Source organism: Lutra lutra, chromosome 15 (genome assembly GCF_902655055.1).
Source record: "Lutra lutra chromosome 15, mLutLut1.2, whole genome shotgun sequence".
Taxonomy (NCBI): Eukaryota; Metazoa; Chordata; class Mammalia; order Carnivora; family Mustelidae; genus Lutra; species Lutra lutra.
Genome location: NC_062292.1, coordinates 45,591,997 through 45,610,704, shown reverse-complemented (window position 1 = coordinate 45,610,704; position 18,708 = coordinate 45,591,997). Strand labels below are relative to the sequence as shown.

Genomic DNA, 18,708 nt, shown 5'->3' with positions numbered 1-18,708 from the left:
TGAGAAAATATTTTCAACATTCTTAATCACAAACATAAATGAAATACATGGAAATATATACCATAGAAAGACAGCTTCATAAAAGTGTCATGGACAGGCTATATGGGAAAAACAAATAGGCATAAATATCCAAGAAAACTTTGGAAAGAAGGGTGACAGTGATGACAAGAGTGATTAGATTAGGCCTATTAAAAAACAAAACTCAATTTAAAATTAAGTTAATGACTTCTGGATACACAGACCAACTAAATAAAGTTTCAGAAATAGACCAAATCTGTACATAAATTTACTATAGCCCATCCCATCATGATCTCTTGGTTCTGAGACTGAGCCCATCGTCACGTTCTGTGCTTAGCATGGGATCTGCTTGAAATTCTCTCTCTCCCTCTCCCTCTGCCCTGCCTGTTTATGCTCTCTCTCTCTCTCAATCTCTCTCTCTAAAATAAGTACATCTTTAATAAAGGAAGAAAAAGAAGAAGAAATGTACTATATCCTAGAGGTAGCATTTCAAATATATCAAGGAGTCTTAGAATTTTAAAATCAATGGTGTTGTGACAAACTGGGTAGTTATTTGAAAAGTAATGGGGTTTAATTGATACATTACACACTAAAATAAATTCAAATCACTTAAAGATACATATATTCACACTTTTGATTTATATATATATATATATATATATATATATATATATATATCTCCAGCAAAAGTATAGAAGAAAATGTTGTTTCAACTTTACTCAATAAAATATTACTTTTTAGTTGATATAAATAAGAATGTGTGGTTAACCACCCCCCTCCCCAATCATGGTAACCAAAGGCAAAAGACAGAACAAACTAAACAAAATTAGAATTCACAGTACATATAAAAAGGCAAACATGCCTAATTTATAAAAAGTACTATATATCAATAAGGAAAAGTTCAGTAGAAAATGTGCAAAACATATGAATAGGCAATTATATATATTGCGCAAGAAGTCATCACTTATATAGCTGGATTTTGAAGAAAAAGACCTTTTTGCTAACCTATTTTTGTTCATATATATGTATGAAAAATTAACTTGAAACATCCTCTCAACTTTCATTTCCACAATGATCACAGAATAATCTCAAAAAGGACCTCTGAAATATTTGACATCTGAAAATATTGCCATTTTGAGTACATAGAAGTAAATAAATAGGTTAGTGATCTTTTTTCATTTTATGTAATGATGATTTTTAATTCCCTTTCATGGCCCTCTTAGTTTTAAGTAAAATGTGCTCTTCATTATAATAAAAACAAGAGTTTCTTCGGGCAAGATGCCTTTATAGGTTTTTCTGATGAAAACAGTACCCTTCTAACCAAAATCAACCCTTCCAATGACTGTGGGCATCTTTAAATATTAAGGAAGTCAAACCTTCCAAGCCACAAAGTGTAACCAGACAATTTTTTTGTTTATCTTCATAACAAACCAAATACTTAAAAAAAAAAAAAAAAAAAAAAAAAAAAATCTTCATTATGTCTATGAAGAAATAGAGGATTACAGATCTTATCCCTGCAGTGTTTAATACGTGTAATACTTTATGAACATGACTTCTGTTCATATACTAACAGCTCCCTGAGAGTAACTGCTTACCTTTGTGTCTTTGCAGCTTTTTCATTCAGTAATTGCTCTTATTAAGTGAAAGGTAGAAATAGCATCTAATATAGAATGTTCAGAATACTCAAGGAAAGCCACCTTTAATAAATTTCATATTAAATCTGTGAATATTCCTCAGAGTTTAAAGCAGACATAAGGAAATTAGAGCTGTGTAATGAAATCATGGTATCATCTATCTGCTCATCTATTTATAACCTGTTTTCATAAATACTTCTCTGATTCAGTAAGCATTTCAGACATGCTAGAAATTGTGTTATAAGCTTTATTTCCTTATTCTCATAACAATACATACTTAAAAATATCATATCCCTGTAATATCTTTGAAGAAAAAGATGATAACAAATATTCCTTAATCTGTTTTGAGGTAGAATACAAATAAGAAGCGTGACTTCATAGTATAATTAATTAAACCTCAGACCATATTGTCTGCCCCAAAATACTGTCATGAATATTCATGTATAACAAATGTATTCTGTTGAACTTCTGACAAATGCATCTAACATGCCTCAATGCTAGTTGACTTAAGTATGTTACATTAGAAAAATACTTTTCTCTTTCTAAATGCTAATAGTTCTATTCACTTTTCTATTTTCTCTTTCTTATCTCTGAAAAAGGGAAAAAAAGCAGAGACCAACACGCAGGAGTGATTTAGGGCAGTGCTGCCCATAATATATTCTGTAATTATAGTTTTGTTCTGTCTCCATTCTCTGAGACCATAGCCACTAGTCACATGGAGAGAAAGGATGAAAATGGTCAAAGGGCATAAACCTCCAGTTGTGAGATGAGTATATCTGGGGATATAATGGACAGCCTGGTGACTACAGTTAATTGTGCTGTACTATATACTTACTAAAGTTTAAATCCAAGCCTCACCACATACTACCTGCATGACTTTGTAAGTTACTAATGTCTCAGTTTCCTCACATGTAGAATGAGAATAAAATAAAACCTACCTTATGACACTGTTATGGGTATAACATAACATATGTTATGGGTATAACATTAATTAATGTGTTGTAATATAAGTCCTCAGACCGATGTCTGGCTCATGGTAAATGTTACTGTATTCCACTTATTATTATCATTATTGCCCAAGAGTTATCTTCCCTTCTTCCTCCTTCTTCCTGCTCCTTCCTTATCAAAAGAAAACAGTTGATGTACTTTGTAGGCAGCAAGTTCCCAGTGGAAGAAGGCCTTATATCCAGTTGTAAAGGATGCATCTCAATTGAGCTAAATCCAACAGAGAAATTCCCTTCCTACTTGACAGGTTTTGGTCTAGAAGTAAATATGTGATCCAGTTCCGGTCAAGGAGTCTTAATAAAATTCTCCTGGTATCTCCCCAGGAAAGACTAGCATTGCTAATAGGAAAAAAAAAAAAAAAGTACAGGGAAAAAGGCTCTTTTTACATTGCTCTGTCATTTCTGCCTTGAACAGACCTGTGTGAAGACATGATTTTGGAGCTAAGGTAGCCCTCTTGCAACACCAGACCATTAGGAGCCGATTCTCCATGGTGTTTCTATTCCTACTGTGACAGCTTTCGTTTTGGATTATTTGTTCAAGAATGTTTGCATGGCAAACAGTTTTGAAACTTAGAAGCAATATTTCCCTTGGACAAGAGGGTATTTTTGTTTTCTGACTCAGATAACAAAGCCAATGCCCTCCTCCAGTACAAAGGTTGGGCATGTTTGCTGTCGGTCTACGTTTAAGATTTGGGATTTCCTACCTTGGGGTTGCTCAGCTGTGACACAACCTGAGTGTGTACAGAGCATCTGTCAAGCTGCCCTAAAGAGACCCTGAGGGTCTGCAGGACGGAGAAAACCAGTGTGAACGTAAATTTTCATGCCACCTGCTGTGTTATGACCAAAAATGTCCTCTGTCTCTGATCCAGGAGTTCGGTGTCTTCTGCCAGCAGCTGGGAGCTGTGGCGGGGTAATGACCCCACGCAGTCAAAAATCCACATACAACTTTTGACTCTCCCCGAAAACTGAACCACTAATAGCATACTGTTGACCAAAAGACTTACTGATAACATAAACAGAATTAACCCATGTTTTGTATGTGATACTGTATTCTCACAATCAAGCTAGAGAAAAGAATGTTATTAAAAGCCATATGGAAGAGAAACTATATTTACAGTACTGTATTGTATTTACTGAAAAAAATCCATATGTAAGTGGACCCACACAGTTTAAACGTTCAAAGGTCCACTGTACTTATTTTGCAAGCAGGGTGAAGTATCAGACCTCACAGTTCCTGACAAACACAAGTTTGACGACAAGGGCCAGCTTGCTGAGAACAGTAGAGCAATAAATTGGAACTTCTGACAGAACCACAGGAGTATCTACCTCCAGATTTAGTACCTGATTAAAACATACCCACCCAAGTGGCGCCTGGGTTCCTTAGTTGGTTAAGTGTCGCACACTTTGTTTCTGCTCAGGTCATTATCTCAGGGTCGTGATTTTGAGCCCCGTGTTGGGCTCTGTGCTCAGGCAGAGTCTGTTTGAGACTCACGCTCCCTCTCCCTCTGCACCTGCCCCCCCCCCGACAAAACCCCAAAGCACACACACCCAATAAAATAAATTCAGCTAGTGAACACATTGTATCTAAAGTTAGGAAAATTTTTTGTGAGATTCATTCATTTACATGATGAAAGCGAAGTCACCGTGTGCTGATTTGAGTACCAAGAAAAAAGTTTAGAATATCAATTTGAAGAGATGCTCTTTTAACTTACCCTTCTATTACTTACCCTTTACCTACCCTTCTTTTACTTACCCTATTACTTCCTGTAATATGTGTTATAGCTCAAGTTCAACTCTTAGGCAATCAGGAAATTTAAAAAAAATCTAAAAAAAAATTGTTACATCAAAAAAGGTTACTATGCTTGAGAATATTTTTAGTTCTTGAGAAGCAACTTCCTCATCTTGTCACCTTGTCAAGAAGGAATCTTATCAAGTAACGTACACTTAAATCTAGACATAAGGTGCATGTCTGACGTTGTGGATTCACTGCTTCCAAGATGCTGACAATCCTTAAGGATAGTTGTTATACAGTTCACCTACTTTACAGATAACAAAACTGGTCACATAGAGAAAAAACAACCTGTGCACGGTTGCATAATTAATAAAATAGAAAAGCCGGGCATTGATGTCTAAGCTCATTTCTATCACACCACTCTGTCACAAAAAGTATATTTAATCTTCCTCATTATGATATTATAAACCAATGAAGTCAGGTTGATAAGTCCAGTTATCCCCATTTTCTTATCAACAAAAAATAGGAGCCTCAAAAATATTTGATAATTTGTTCACGTTCACACTGATAATCAGTAGAGTCATGGCTAGTGTTCAAGTCTAAACTCTTACACAAATACTCTCTACCCCAGAGCCCATGAGGTCATGTTTCCTATCTAGTCTTGGTCCCATTATAAAATAAATTTTAGTTTCTTCATTTACCTGGGTTTTTTCTTAAATATATATATATATTTATATTTTTAATATATATATAATTTTATATATATAATAATTTTAATATATATTATATATAATATATATTTATATTTATATATATTTATAAATACTTATATTTATAAATATATTATATTTATATTTATATATAATTTTAATATATAATAATTTTTAATATAAATATATATTTACATATATATAAAATATATTTTTTAAGAAAAAACCCAGGTAAATGAAGAAACTAAAATTTATTTTAGTTTATATATAGTTATATATAAATATATATATATTTATTTAAGAGAGAGAGCAAGCGTGAGTAGGGGTGAGGGGCAGAGAGAGAGAGAGAAGAATCTCAAGCAGACTTCTCACTGAGCACAGAGCCCTCCATGGGGCTTGACCTCATGACCCTGAGAGCATGTCTTGAGATGAAATCAGGAGTCGGACACTTAAATGGCTGACCCACCGAGGCCCCCCTACATTTATTATTTACAAAACTCTTAAGTATGTTAGTCCAGTTTCCTCATTTTCACTATCCTTTGCTTCCTTGACATTTTCCTCCATCAAAAAGGCATTGGCTCAGTGGGTTAAGCCTCTGCCTTCAGCTCAGGTCATGGTCTCAGGGTCCTGGGATGGAGCCCCACATCGGGCTCTCTGCTCAGTAGGGAGCCTGCTTCCCTTCCTTTCTCTCTCTGCCTGCCTCTCTTCCTACTTGTGATCTGTCTGTCAAATAAATAAATAAATAAATCTTAAAAAAAAACTCAAAAAACTTTACAGCACAAAAAGTAAAAATTCATATACTCAAAGTTTTAGAAAACAATTAAGAGGTTGAAGGATCTCATGATGGAATGCAAAATGTAACAAAACAAATAAACTGTATTATAAATGCATGATATAATGTCACTGAAGAGGGAGGGAAAAAGGGTCCTGAACTAAATAACTTCAGAAATTATTGGGACTGTAAGATTAAAGACAAAGGAGCTGTACATAAGGAGTACTATAGTTGGTGAAATTATTTTTCATGTGGGTGTGGATAGATGAATCTGAAAATACTATACATGTATACTGGAATTAAACAAAAGGAAATCAGTGTCAAATGGTAGGAGCCAATCTTCTTAGTGTTAGAAAGGGAGCTTACAGATAAGCAAGGAGGAAGACTAGAATGAACTATCTAATTTCGGGTTAGAGTCAGAGCCATTGGTCTGAACATGTACATACAGAGAGATATGGAAATATGTGTATATACACAGATTAGTGTTTAATTTCTTAGCTCTGCAACCTGAGAGAGCCTAGAAGCAAGAACCCCAGTAACAACAAGCATGTCAGCCTCTGAATCTTGGTTTCTAAAATTGTCCTCAATAAAAGGACCCAGGACTCCCAGAGAAATGGCTGGTTCTAGGTCTGGGACAAGAAATGTACAAGATGATCCTGAGTCATCTTGCAGGGTTAGAAAATAAGGAAGTGCTAAAAAAAAATCAAAATTACAGGGACATATCAAAAGTACACAGAAATCACCTAAAAGAGCTCAAAATGGCCAAAGTTAGATTTGAGACAATAAATAATGTAGCAGTCATGTACATAAGTAGAGCCATTTTGAAATGCAGCCAGAGAAGCCATTTCAGAGGAAATGTCTTGCATGTTAAAATTTCTGAATCTTTGAATTGGACTGAAATACCAGCATTCCAGGAAGTCAAGCAGGAAAGCAAATACCCTGTTTGAGAAGATTGATAAAATTGAACTTTTGTCTAGTGATCACTTTGCCTGGCCAATCAAGGAAGTACAAATATAGCCCTGCTTCTCAGCACCAATGCACTCTTCTCAAAACAACTTGCCTAATCTTCTTCTTTTTTCCCACAAAATTCCTAAGTCCACCTTCTGTAATCAGTACACTGAGTTTCTTCCTAAATCGATGTACCCCAAATTGCAATTCTTTGGTCCCAGGTAAAAGCTTTGCTTCTTGAACTGGTTTCTTGTTTTCAGATTGGCATATAAGGTTATCACTTGAAGTATAAACCAAGCATCTAGAAATCCATACAGATGCTCATAAATGACTGAGTATATAAATGGGAAGTAAAGAAATGAATTTCCATACTGAAGAATTGTAAGTAATTTATGTAAATACTCCCCATAAAGTGGTGGAGTTTAATTCTGAATTCCCAACAAACATCACTTCATCTAGGTAATTCAGGTTAACATAATCAATGATGTCATGTTGATAATATGCAACTTTGATATGAAGTAATGAGAATGACACTTCCATTCTGTGATCCTCCTCCAAAAACACATAACTTCAATAAAATGAAAAAAAACTTCAGACAAACTCCAACTGAGGGATACTTCAAAATTACTGAACAAATTGTCAAGGAAACAAAGAAGACATTATGACTAAACATAATGTGATGTGACACTCTGGATGGGATTTTGGTAAAGAAAAGGGATGTTAGATAAAAAAAAAAAAACTAAGAAAATTGAAGTAAAGCATGGAGCTTAGTTAATTACAGTGTATCATTCTTGTTTCATTAGTCATGATAAATGTACCATAGTAATGCAAAATGTTAAACACAGGGGAAGCTGAATAGAGTTATCCAGGGATTCTGTGCACTATATTCGCAACATTTCTTTAAGTTGGAAATTATTCTAAAGAAAGTCTATTAAGTCTTGACACAAGGAGAAATGACAATATGGATATTCTTATATCGATTTTAAAAAATGTACTTCATAATTAAAATCTTTCCACCAAGAAAAGAAAATGGAGTAGAAGTTCATGAAAATTAGCCTGTTGAGCACTCATTTTTTTTTTCAAAATTCAGTTAGAGTATTTTCTCTATTTTGAAGCCTTCTTATTACATGATTTATGTTCCTTTTCTACTCAGTGTTACACTTATTGGTATGTTTACCTGTGTCCCTCTGTTTTATCATAAGTTCCCAAGACTACGATTATTTTTCTGTTCATGGTCATCATCCAGCTAACATAAGTACATGTAGTTACCAGTATGTCCTTATTAATGCATGGAGATTGAGACTATGGAAAAGAAAGAACTAAAGACAACGATATAGGAATGCCACATGGAAACACCAACCAGAAAATGAAACAGTCAAGAAGACATAATTGAACAAAGTTTAAGATTAAGAACAAGAGGGGCACCTGGGTGGCTCAGCGGGTTAAAGCCTCTGCCTTCGGCTCAGGTCATGATCTCAGGGTCCTGGGATTGAGCCCCACGTCGGGCTCTCTGCTCAGCAGGGAGCCTGCTTCCCTTCCTCTCTCTGCCTGCCTCTCTGCCTGCCTGTGATCTCTGTCTGTCAAATAAATAAATAAAATCTTTAAAAAAAAAAAAAGATTAAGAACAAGAAAAATTCAGTATCATGAAAGACAAGAAGAGGGAATTTCAAAGAAAAAAATCAATAATGACAAAAACATCAAAGAGGTTATGGAGAATTTTAATAAGATTGAGTATTGTTGGTTGAATTATGTCCCCCAAAATAGTATGTTCCAATCCTACCTCCCATAACTTTGAATGTGACTTTATTTGGAAATAGGATCTTTGCAGATATAATCGAAGTAACATTAGATCATAGTAGATTAGGGTCCATAATCAGTAGATTGGTGTTCTTATAAAAGAAAGAGGGAGCTTTAGACACAGAAACATGGAGAGTGTACATGCGGAGGAAGGCCGCATGACAATGGAGGCAGAGACTGGAGTGACGCCCCTGCAAAACAAGGAACTACAAGGATGACAACAGCCATCAGAAGCTAGGAAGAGCATAGAAAGCTACTCTCTAGTATCTCCGGAAATAATGAGGCCCTGCCAACACCTTCACTTCAAACTTCTGACCTCTAGAATTGTGAGGAAACAAATTTCTGTTCTAAACCCCCAGTTTGTGGTAATCTGTTGTAGTAGCCCTAAAAAAACAATACACTGGGGCGCCTGGGTGGCTCAGTGGGTTAAAGCCACTGCCTTCAGCTCAGGTCATGATCCCAGGGTCCTGGGGTCGAGCCCCGCATCGGGCTCTCTGTTCAGCAGGGAGCCTGCTTCCCCCTCCCTCTCTCTGCCTGCCTCTCTGCCTACTTTTGATGTCTGTCAAATAAATAAATGAAATCTTTAAAAAAAAAAAAGTTTCCTCAGTCCAGAGCAAAAACTGGTAACAGAGTTTGGGAATAGGGTAGCCCCCATTTATCTGTAGGGGATATATTCCAAGATTCCCAGTGGATGCCCGAAATTGCAGATAGTATTGTGTCACAGACCAGTGCAAGAAGTCTCAGGGAAGACTGAGAGAGAACAGTGGGGAATTAAGAAAAACAAGAGACAGAAAACTGGGATCTGGAGGTCTCCATGGGCAGATGACCCAGTGAAGCCCCAACATGCATAAGAGACTTTATTTTATAATTCAATAAAAAGAATGGTTATCAAGGAGCTCAAGGTCGGAGGACCACAAGACCCACATGACCACCTTGCTCCAAAACAAGAGAGTTTTCTCAAGCATATTTACAGAGGAGCTCAAGGACTGTGTCAGCGTGACCCAGACCGATCCTATGAGCCAAATCAAGTAGTGAGTGAACTGCAAGGATTGCGGGAGCTAGCCCATGGCAAGACTCCCTTGACTGAAAGACTATGTCAGCTTGCAGTTAGTTCCCCAACTATTGGTATTGGACCCTATATGTATTTGATGTTTTTTCCTACGCATCCATACATATATCACTATGATAAAGTTTAGTTTACAAATTAGGTATAATAAGAGATTTAACAACAATAACAAACCATGAAATAGAATGATTATTACACTATACTGTGATAAAAATTATGTGAATGTGGTCTCCCTCTCTCTCTCAAAACATCTTCTAGCACTGTACTCACCATTCTTCTTGTGATGTTGTGAGATGGTGAGATGAAATGCGGTGAATGATGCAGGCATTGTGATCTAACATTCGGCTACTCCTGACCTTCTGATGACCTGTCAGAAGGAGGATCACCTGCTTCCAGACCAGGGGTGACCATGGGTAACTGAAACTATGGGCAAGAGAGCACTAGAGTGTATATGCTTGGAGTCAGAAAATGGTTATCCTAGTGTTAAATCTTCAAATATGATACCAGACAGCCTGGCTTCTAGTCTACTTGAGGAGTCTACTTAATTCCCTCTGAAATTCAACTTCCCCTATGTGGAAAAAGGGAATGATAGAACTATCCTACAAGGTTTATAAGGGGATAAAAGCAGATAATACATTTAATATAGCACCTGACATATAAAAATTGATAATTAATCAGCAATTATCATTAGATCGGTAGAGCTTGGAAAGTTGAAACAGTGTCACTGTAGAGCCAAACAAGAGACTTGCTCACAGATCTTTTTCTTAATTATGTTCAATTAGCCACCATATAGTACATCGATAGTTTTTGATGTAGTGATCAATGACTCATTAGTAACATATTAACCCAGTGCTCATTAGATCATATGCCTTCCTTAATGTCTATCACCCAGTTATCCCATCCGCCGCTTTGGCAACCCACAATTTGTTTCCCAGAGTCAAGAATCTCTCTAGGTTTGTCTCCCTCTCTGATTTCTTCCCATTCAGTTCTCCCTCCCTTCTCCTCTAGTCTGCACTATTCTTTATGTTCCATATATGAATAAAACCATATGACAATTGTCTTTCTCTGATTGACTTATTTCACTTAGCATAATACTCTCCAGTTCAATCCATGTTGATGGGAATGGTAGGTAGTCACCCTTTCTGATGGCAGAGTAATATTCCATTTTATCTGAACCATATCTTCCGTATCCATTCATCTGTGATGAACATCTCAGCTCCTTTCACAGTTTGGCCATTGTGGACGTTGCTGCTATGAATACTGGGGTGAAGGCACCCAGTCTTTTCACTTCATCTACATCTTTGGGCCAGTAGTGCAATTGCTGGGTAGTAGGGTAGCTCTATTTTTAACATCTTGAGGAATCTCCATACTGTTTTCCAGAGTAGCTATGCCACTTTCCATTCCCACCAACAGGGCAAGAGTTCCCCTTTCTCTGCATCCTTGTCAGCACCAGTTGTTTCTTGTGTTGTTGACTTTAGCTATTCTGACAGATGTGAGGTGACATCTCATTGTGGTTTTGATATGTATTTCTCTGATATAAGTGATGCTGACCATCTTTTCATTTGTCTGTTGGCCATCAACATGTCTTCCTTGGAAAAATATCTATTCATGCCTTCTGCATGTTTTTTAATTGAATTATTCATTTTGGGGATGTTGAGTTTGATAAGTTTGTATTTACTTTGGATATTAATCTAGTAAAATTTTGAAAGAATAGAATAATTGAGAGTACATCTTTAGATCACAATAAAATTAAACAAGAACACTTACATAATAAGCCCAGTGCTAATCACAGGTGCCCTCCTTCATACTTATCACCCATTTAAACCATCCACCTGCCCACCACCTCTAGCCACCCTCAGTTTATTCTCTACAGTTACAAGTCTGTTTTATGGTTTTCCTCACTCTTTTCTCCCCCTATGTTCATCTGTTACATTTCTTAAATTCCTCATATAAGTGAAATCGTATGGTATTTGTCTTTATAAGAAATCAACTTAAAAGATAAGTAGAAAATCTCCAAGTTCCCAGAAACTGACACTTCCTCAGAAATTTTATTTTCTTATTTTTTTATTTTTTATTTTAAAAATTAGAGTGGGACTTGTAGATATTGCTGCATGCATTCACTAAGCCTAGAGAAGTGATAAGAAAATGGACTCACATATATCCAGTTGTCTGATTTATGATCTAAGTCAGAGTAAAGCAGTGTCATAGGAAAGAGATGATATTTTCAGTAAACAGAGCCAACAGAGTTGGATCGCCATATTTTAAAAATGTATCTGTTGCCCTTCATTATACCATACACAGAAGTCAAATGCATTCTTAAATGTGAGAGAGAAAACAATGCTTTTAGAGGAAAGCATCACTGTACCCTGGGAGTAGGCAAAGAATCCTTAAATAGGACACAAAATGTGCTAACCCAGTAGAAAAAAAAATGAAAATTTGTTCTATTTTAAAATTTTAAAAATGTCTTTTCTTCTTAAGCTCTAAGCATTTTCTTTTTTCCATTGCAATTGTTATATCCTGTGACCTTTATAAGGAAATGTTCTCCTGTAGCTAGAACAATGAACATGCAAGGGGTCTTAATGACCCAGAATTCTTTTTTGCTTAAACATGGCAGTGAATTCAGCATGACTTTGTGATTTGAACCCTCTGAAAAACTTCCAGCTTCAAAAGCAGGCTACCTTTGTCAGTTGGATTCTTCAAGAATATGTTTGAAAAAATAAAAGTCAAGCATAATTATGTAAACAAAACATTTAATTTTTCAATTTAAAATGCAGAAATTCTGCCCATTAAAAAACACTAGGCGAAACGACAACCCACTGACTGAAGAAGATAGTCATAATAAGTATGTCCAAGAATGTCTAGGAATATACAAAGAATTCCTACAATGAGATAAGTAGAAGATAGATAACTGAATAGAAAATATATGTATATATACACAGAAGACTTGAATGCATAGTTCACCAAAGAGGATCTCTAAATGACCAATCACGACATGAAAGTCGCTCAATTTCATTTGTCGTCCTCAGGAAAATGCATACGAAAGCCCCATAGAATTACAGCTCTGTGTTCACCAGAATGGCTAAAATTACACAGATTGAAAACATCAAGTGTGTTGAAGATTTGGAGCAGTTCACTCACTGCTGATGGGAACACCAACTCGCATAATCCTTTCAGAAGCCTCTCTGATGTTGCCTGTTACACCTAGACATGTTCATCGTTCTGTCCTACCATTCCATCCCTAGGTGTGCACTCATCAGAAATGAGGACATGTCTTTGTCAAAACACTCACAACAACAGCCCTATTTCTATCGGCTCCAAACTAGAATCTACATAGATGCCACAAACACACATAAATGAAATGTGGTACATTCACAGAATTGAATATTATGCAGCAATAAGAATTAGTAATCTGTAATTAAACCCAGCAGTGCGGTTGAATAACAAACGTAATTTTTCATGAAAGGCTCTACACACTAAAAACATAAATATTTTTCAATTTTTGTAAAATACAAAATAGACGAATGGATTCCATGATCTTAGAGATCAGGACGCTGGTCCCCCTGGGTGTGGTGAGGGAGAGGTTGAGAGGAGCTCACCGAAAGGGACAGCTGGGGCTTCCCAGATAGCTCGTGCTCTTCAGTGTCCTGAGCTTGGTGCTGGGTTCGTACAGAGCCATCTCCGTCTCCACCATCTCAATATTCATCAACCCACTTGTTTATATGCTCTTTACACATATTATTTTTCAATAAAAGGTTTAAAAACTCAGTGTTCAAATTTCTTGATTTTTGAATTATTAAATGCAGTTATGGCCAAGGAGAGTGATCCTGTTGCTTCACACACATACTTAAGAAACCCCAAAAGGAATATTTCCTGGATTGTGGGAAAAGCAGGCCAGCACTACATTCTAGGCAAAGTTTGCTCACACTGGTCTGGGTATTGTTTGTGAAAGCATTGACTCACTCCAAGTTCTGTAAATGATATTTTTCAATATTATTTTATTTTTTCAGTGTCGAAGATTCATTGTTTATGCACCACACCCGTGCTCCATGCAATAGGTGCCCTCCTTACTACCCACCACCAGGCTCACCCATCCCCCCACCAAGAGTTTCTATTCTTTTCTCTTTTGAGGGTTTATGAAATCCAGAGGATATCAGCAGTTACTGCTTTGCACATTCCAAGAACTTGAATGTGTTCCAGCAGAGAACATGCCTGGGTTAATGAAACAAATGAAAAGCAGTCACAGCATTAACATTCAGTGGGAATGCAGGGAGAATCAGATTCCAACTCTGACACTGCTGGGGTTTGGGGTTAATTTTTTTCTTCTACCTTGCAAAATTTCTGAGGGGCGGAGCATCTGGTACTCCCTTTAATTCCCGAGTTGTGTTTCAATTTCCTTTTGAGCAAGTGCTTTCCTGCACTAATCACATTTCAAAGAGGAAGAGAACTTGACATCGTGTGAGCGCTGTCAGCTATTAAATGTACCCCTCAAAGATCCTCAGAATGAGATTTCCAGGAGAGATCATTTGGCTTATATTGTGGGCTGTTTGTGTTTCAGAAGGTAAGAGTAAGAAAAGGGAGACTTTTTCCTACATTATAAAACACTTGCTAATATGCTTTTCACGGTGGTAATAGGAATTCAGTCTAGAAAATGTGATTTAATTACTGTTCTCTAGCTTCGTGTGTGTGAGTGGCTTTTGACATTGCTAAGTTTAAAAAATTGTAAGTAGCTTATTTAAATGATATGATGATCATAATTGTATTTAATGTAAAAACTCAAAAATTGTTTTTTTTAAGATTGTATTTATTCATTTGTGAGAGAGAAACAGAGAGACAGAGAGAGGACAAGCAGGGGAAGAGGCAGAGGAAAAGGGAGAAGCAGACTCTCCGCTGAACTGGAACTCCCCTCTACCCCACACACACACACCATGGGGCTCCATCCCAGGACCTGGACATCATGACCTAAGGCAAAGGCAGACACTTAACCATCTCAACCACCCAGGTACCCCTCAAAAAATGTTTTAATAAACATTTTGAAAACTAATTATCATAATAATTTCCCTTGAAATTATCATAATTTTTTTCTGCTTAGAATTTTCACCAAAATGTTTTGGGTGAAGGTATTATGAAGCATATGAACATATATAGAACCAGAACAGAAATTAGACAATAGAAGCTGTCAAATCATGTAATGATGGAATTTATTTCAGAGATTGTTGTTAACTCTCTCTAAAGAAAAATCCATGTATCATTTACAGTTGATATTGCCACAGCCTTAGAAGTCTTGTATTGAAGTAAGCATTACTTGTATCATTAGAATGAAAATATCACATTAATTTGAAAAAGTTGAACATGCAATGTTTGTAACACTGAGTTACTCAAAAGGGTTTCTTCCTGTGGTGTATTTGAGATATATTCTAGATCAGTCTTTAGGAGTAGTGAATATGAATGTAGAAGTTTTTTTTTTTCTGGTATCCATAAGACAATTACCAGATTTATAATTAAATTTAATTCTAACCTTCTTCTCAATAGATTAAAAAGTTTCTTTGGAAGAAATCTGGTTTCTAATTCAAAATAGGTAACTAAGTTATGTGATAATATTTGACTGACATTTTTAAACCAAATTAGTTACCTATCATTCATCAATTTCCAAAACTTTTCACTAAGTCAACAAGATTTGATTGAACCCTTACTGCATGTCAGCCTCTAAGCATTAAGAAATATTAGCAAATAACAGAAAATCTCTCTCCCTGAGAGTCTTTCAATCTAGAAAATAAAGGTAGCTATCTCTTTAATTATATCCTTTAGTCATTTTTGTAAGGTTTATTCAAATGTCTTTAATTTTTTTCTAGAGTAGAGCCTTTTTTCAGTTTTGCATTCTAATATACTACTGCTTGATTTTTACCTTGGAAACCTCAAATCTAGTCACCTTTTAAACTAGGTATTCCATCGTTCTTCTGCACACATAAATATTACAGTAAGTATTCAAAAGTATAATATTGTATTGGCAAAGACTTCCAGAACCCTGTTATAGTTACCAACAATACCAAATATCTTTTTCTTTTTTTTTTTTAAGATTTTATTTATTTATTTGACAGAGAAAGAGAGCACAAGCAGGGAGACCAACAGACAGAGGGAGAGGGAGAAACAGACTCCCTACTAAGTAGGAGCCCAATGTGGGACTCAGGCCCAGGACCTTGAGATCATGACCTGAGCCAAGGGGAGATGCTTACTTAACCAACTGAGTCACCAAGGGACCCCACAAACCTCTATTTCTTTACCTAAGTGTTTTTTGTCTTTTCTTTAACAGGAATACTTTGAGTGTCTCAAAATTTACATATTGTTTGCTGAGGCTTTATGTAGATATCATTTGTCACATAAGGAAGATTTGTTTTATTTGTAGTTCATGTTTAAAACTCAAGAATCGAGGCCAAGTTTAATTAAACGGTTTAAGAGGTTACAAAGTAGAATTGGAATTAAATTTTGTGCTGCAAAATATGTAATAAAAATTAAATCATAGCGATTTAAACTCCTTACTTACATAATTGATTCTAGCTGACTCATTTTATCTGTATTTTATATTTCATCAAAATCTGTTTAACTGTCATATAGGTTTCTTCTAGTTGAATACTGGCCTGAATACTGTCACAATCTGCTTTATTCAAAGGAGCTTGGCATTTTAGGTTTCATAAATAGCCTCTGATCTGTTTAAAACTGAACATTCCTCAAAAAATGCTACTCACCAGTAAAGAGGAATAACAGACAATAGCAAGAATTTATTGGCCCAAGTTTCTCAGAGGCCAACTTTTTAATGTGATAGGCTCTCTGCATTCCCATTGGCATTTGTATAATTGCCTCCTTATAAAACATCATGTTTGCGGGAGTCCCCATAGGCTGCTAAGAATCTGGTCAGATTTACAGGGCAGAGTTGAGAATAACAGCCCCTTAAACATACCACATACTCTTTGAAATTAGCCACAGCCCAGAAATTCCTGGCTGATAAATGTGAAGAAATTAAAGGCCATTGAAACATGTCCATGTATACACAGACTATTTTGTGTGGAGAGATATATGTATTATCTAATTCTGGAAGTTTAAAGGGCAAAAATGTTCTTTAATTAAGGACTTAAAATATAGATCAAAGCTAGATGATTCTCTTCAATCAGTAGGGGAGGAAAAGAAACTTTGTATATGGTTTCAAATTTGATTTAACCCTAAAAAGGAAAAAAATAATTGATGTTATAAATCATAAGAATTAATTCTAAACTATCTTCTTTTATGAGGTTATATGTGAATGTGATACATGGTTATTGAAGCCAGACAACTTGAGGTAGAGGTTTTTAATCCAAAATTCTATGTTTTGATTCCAATATCTTAATAAGTTTTCTCCTTCTCCCTTCACCAAAACCCCCCATTTTCAGAGATAGTCGTGTGGTGTTTACCTTTATGATGTGATTTAAAGTTGTGCATTGACCCAACTGCCTTCAATATTCTCTCTTCTTCAAAAATATGAGATCACCAGATTGAACAAACCTGAAGTTTATGTGGAATGACAAATACTCTGAACAAATACTGTAGAAGAGTGAAAGCTAGTGTTACTCACTGCAATTCACTGTGAATTATCAAAGTTGATAAGTTCTCTGGAGCATTTTAGTGAGGAAACGTAGAAAGGGATGATGAGGGTGAAGAACTGGACTAAGCAAGTCTGGCACGTGGGGTATTCCTGAGGAGGGGAGATCCAAGCAGGAGAACCCCATGAGAAGGGTCAGAACAGATGCCCCAGAATGTCATGAGAGGAAGAGGTCAGCCGAGGCAAGCCTTGTTTATTATAAGGGTAAGCATGTCCAGAGAATGCACATGCTACTCTTCTGCTTGCACGTAATGTTCAACTACAACTGAGTTATTGAGTATTGCTGAAATTATTCTTAGCCAGAATTAAGTTCCCAAATGACACACAAATTAATAAAAGTCTTCATTTTTGGCTTTTGATTGCTAGGGCCTGAGCCAAAGTCTAAATCGATCCACTTTTCTTTGCTCAATGCTTTGCACTTCTTCCCAGCAATGCCTCCCCCTCCTCACCGCACACACCATCCCACACCTGCCCATACCTGTGAGATTCTTGCAAACCCATCTCTCCTGTGCTCACTTTACCCATTTAACAACTTTAACTGGTTTCAGAATATGGCGCATAAAAAGGTTATGAAGTAATTGGGGATGAGAGGAAGTGTTGCAATTCAGCTGAAAATTATAAGGAAACATTATAAAAATGGCTCAGAGAAATTAATGAAATAGAACAGAAAAAAATCACAAAAATAACAGAAGGAAAAGGGTAAAAAGATTTTACAGAGCACTGCTATTTGCTTTGACATTTTAACTCAGGGCACCAAGTTTCTCAAACCTTGTTGACCAAAAATTTAATAGACAGAAAAGTGGTTACTGAAATGTTCACTTCATAGACTCTCAAAAGTTTTTATTTTTTGAACTAAACTAAAATCATTCCTGACTTCAGAATTATAAGTTAAAATTTAGGACATGTGGACAAGACATACAATGGAATTACAGATATCAGAGTTTCTTGAGTTTATGCAGTAGAGCTGTAAGATCACTAAATATTTGTTCCCAAGTCTTATCTATTACATTTGCTACCATCCCTATGCTCTTTCCTGAGGTTGTCTATAATCTGCATATATAATGGGTAGGCTCCATGAGAATTCTCTAGTCATCCATTCATTTTCTTATTTCATTTCTTTGTTCATCCAATGATCATTTTTTGAGTGACTGTTAAGTGCCAGGCCCCATGACCAGCATTTTCGAAAACACCATTTTTAGTAGGGAAAACAAAAGGAATGGTTATTGTATTTATTAATATACTGTATTTTATCATATAAGGTATTGTGATGGAGATAAGCAAAAGAGAGACTATAGGAACTTTTAGAGGAGGCAAGAAACCCAAATAGGAATGAGAGGATGGAGTGGGATAGGGTTGAGGAGTTGATATGTGAGAGCCTGAATGGAGAGAGGGAAATCACG

General features: G+C 36.1%; 2 protein-coding genes across 5 annotated transcripts in view; both read left to right on the top strand.

Annotated features, from left to right (window-relative positions):
- The window catches only part of CFH (complement factor H), a 260,381-nt gene that overhangs the window by 36,912 nt on the left and 204,761 nt on the right, over nt 1-18,708 (top strand). The gene's annotated exons all lie outside the window — the stretch shown is intronic.
- LOC125086406 (complement factor H-like) overlaps nt 13,388-18,708 on the top strand; it is a 39,260-nt gene continuing 33,939 nt past the window's right edge. Inside the window, exon 1 of the mRNA XM_047705718.1 lies at nt 13,388-13,394. The gene's annotated coding sequence lies outside the window, so the exon portion shown is untranslated. The remainder of the gene's footprint in view (nt 13,395-18,708) is intronic.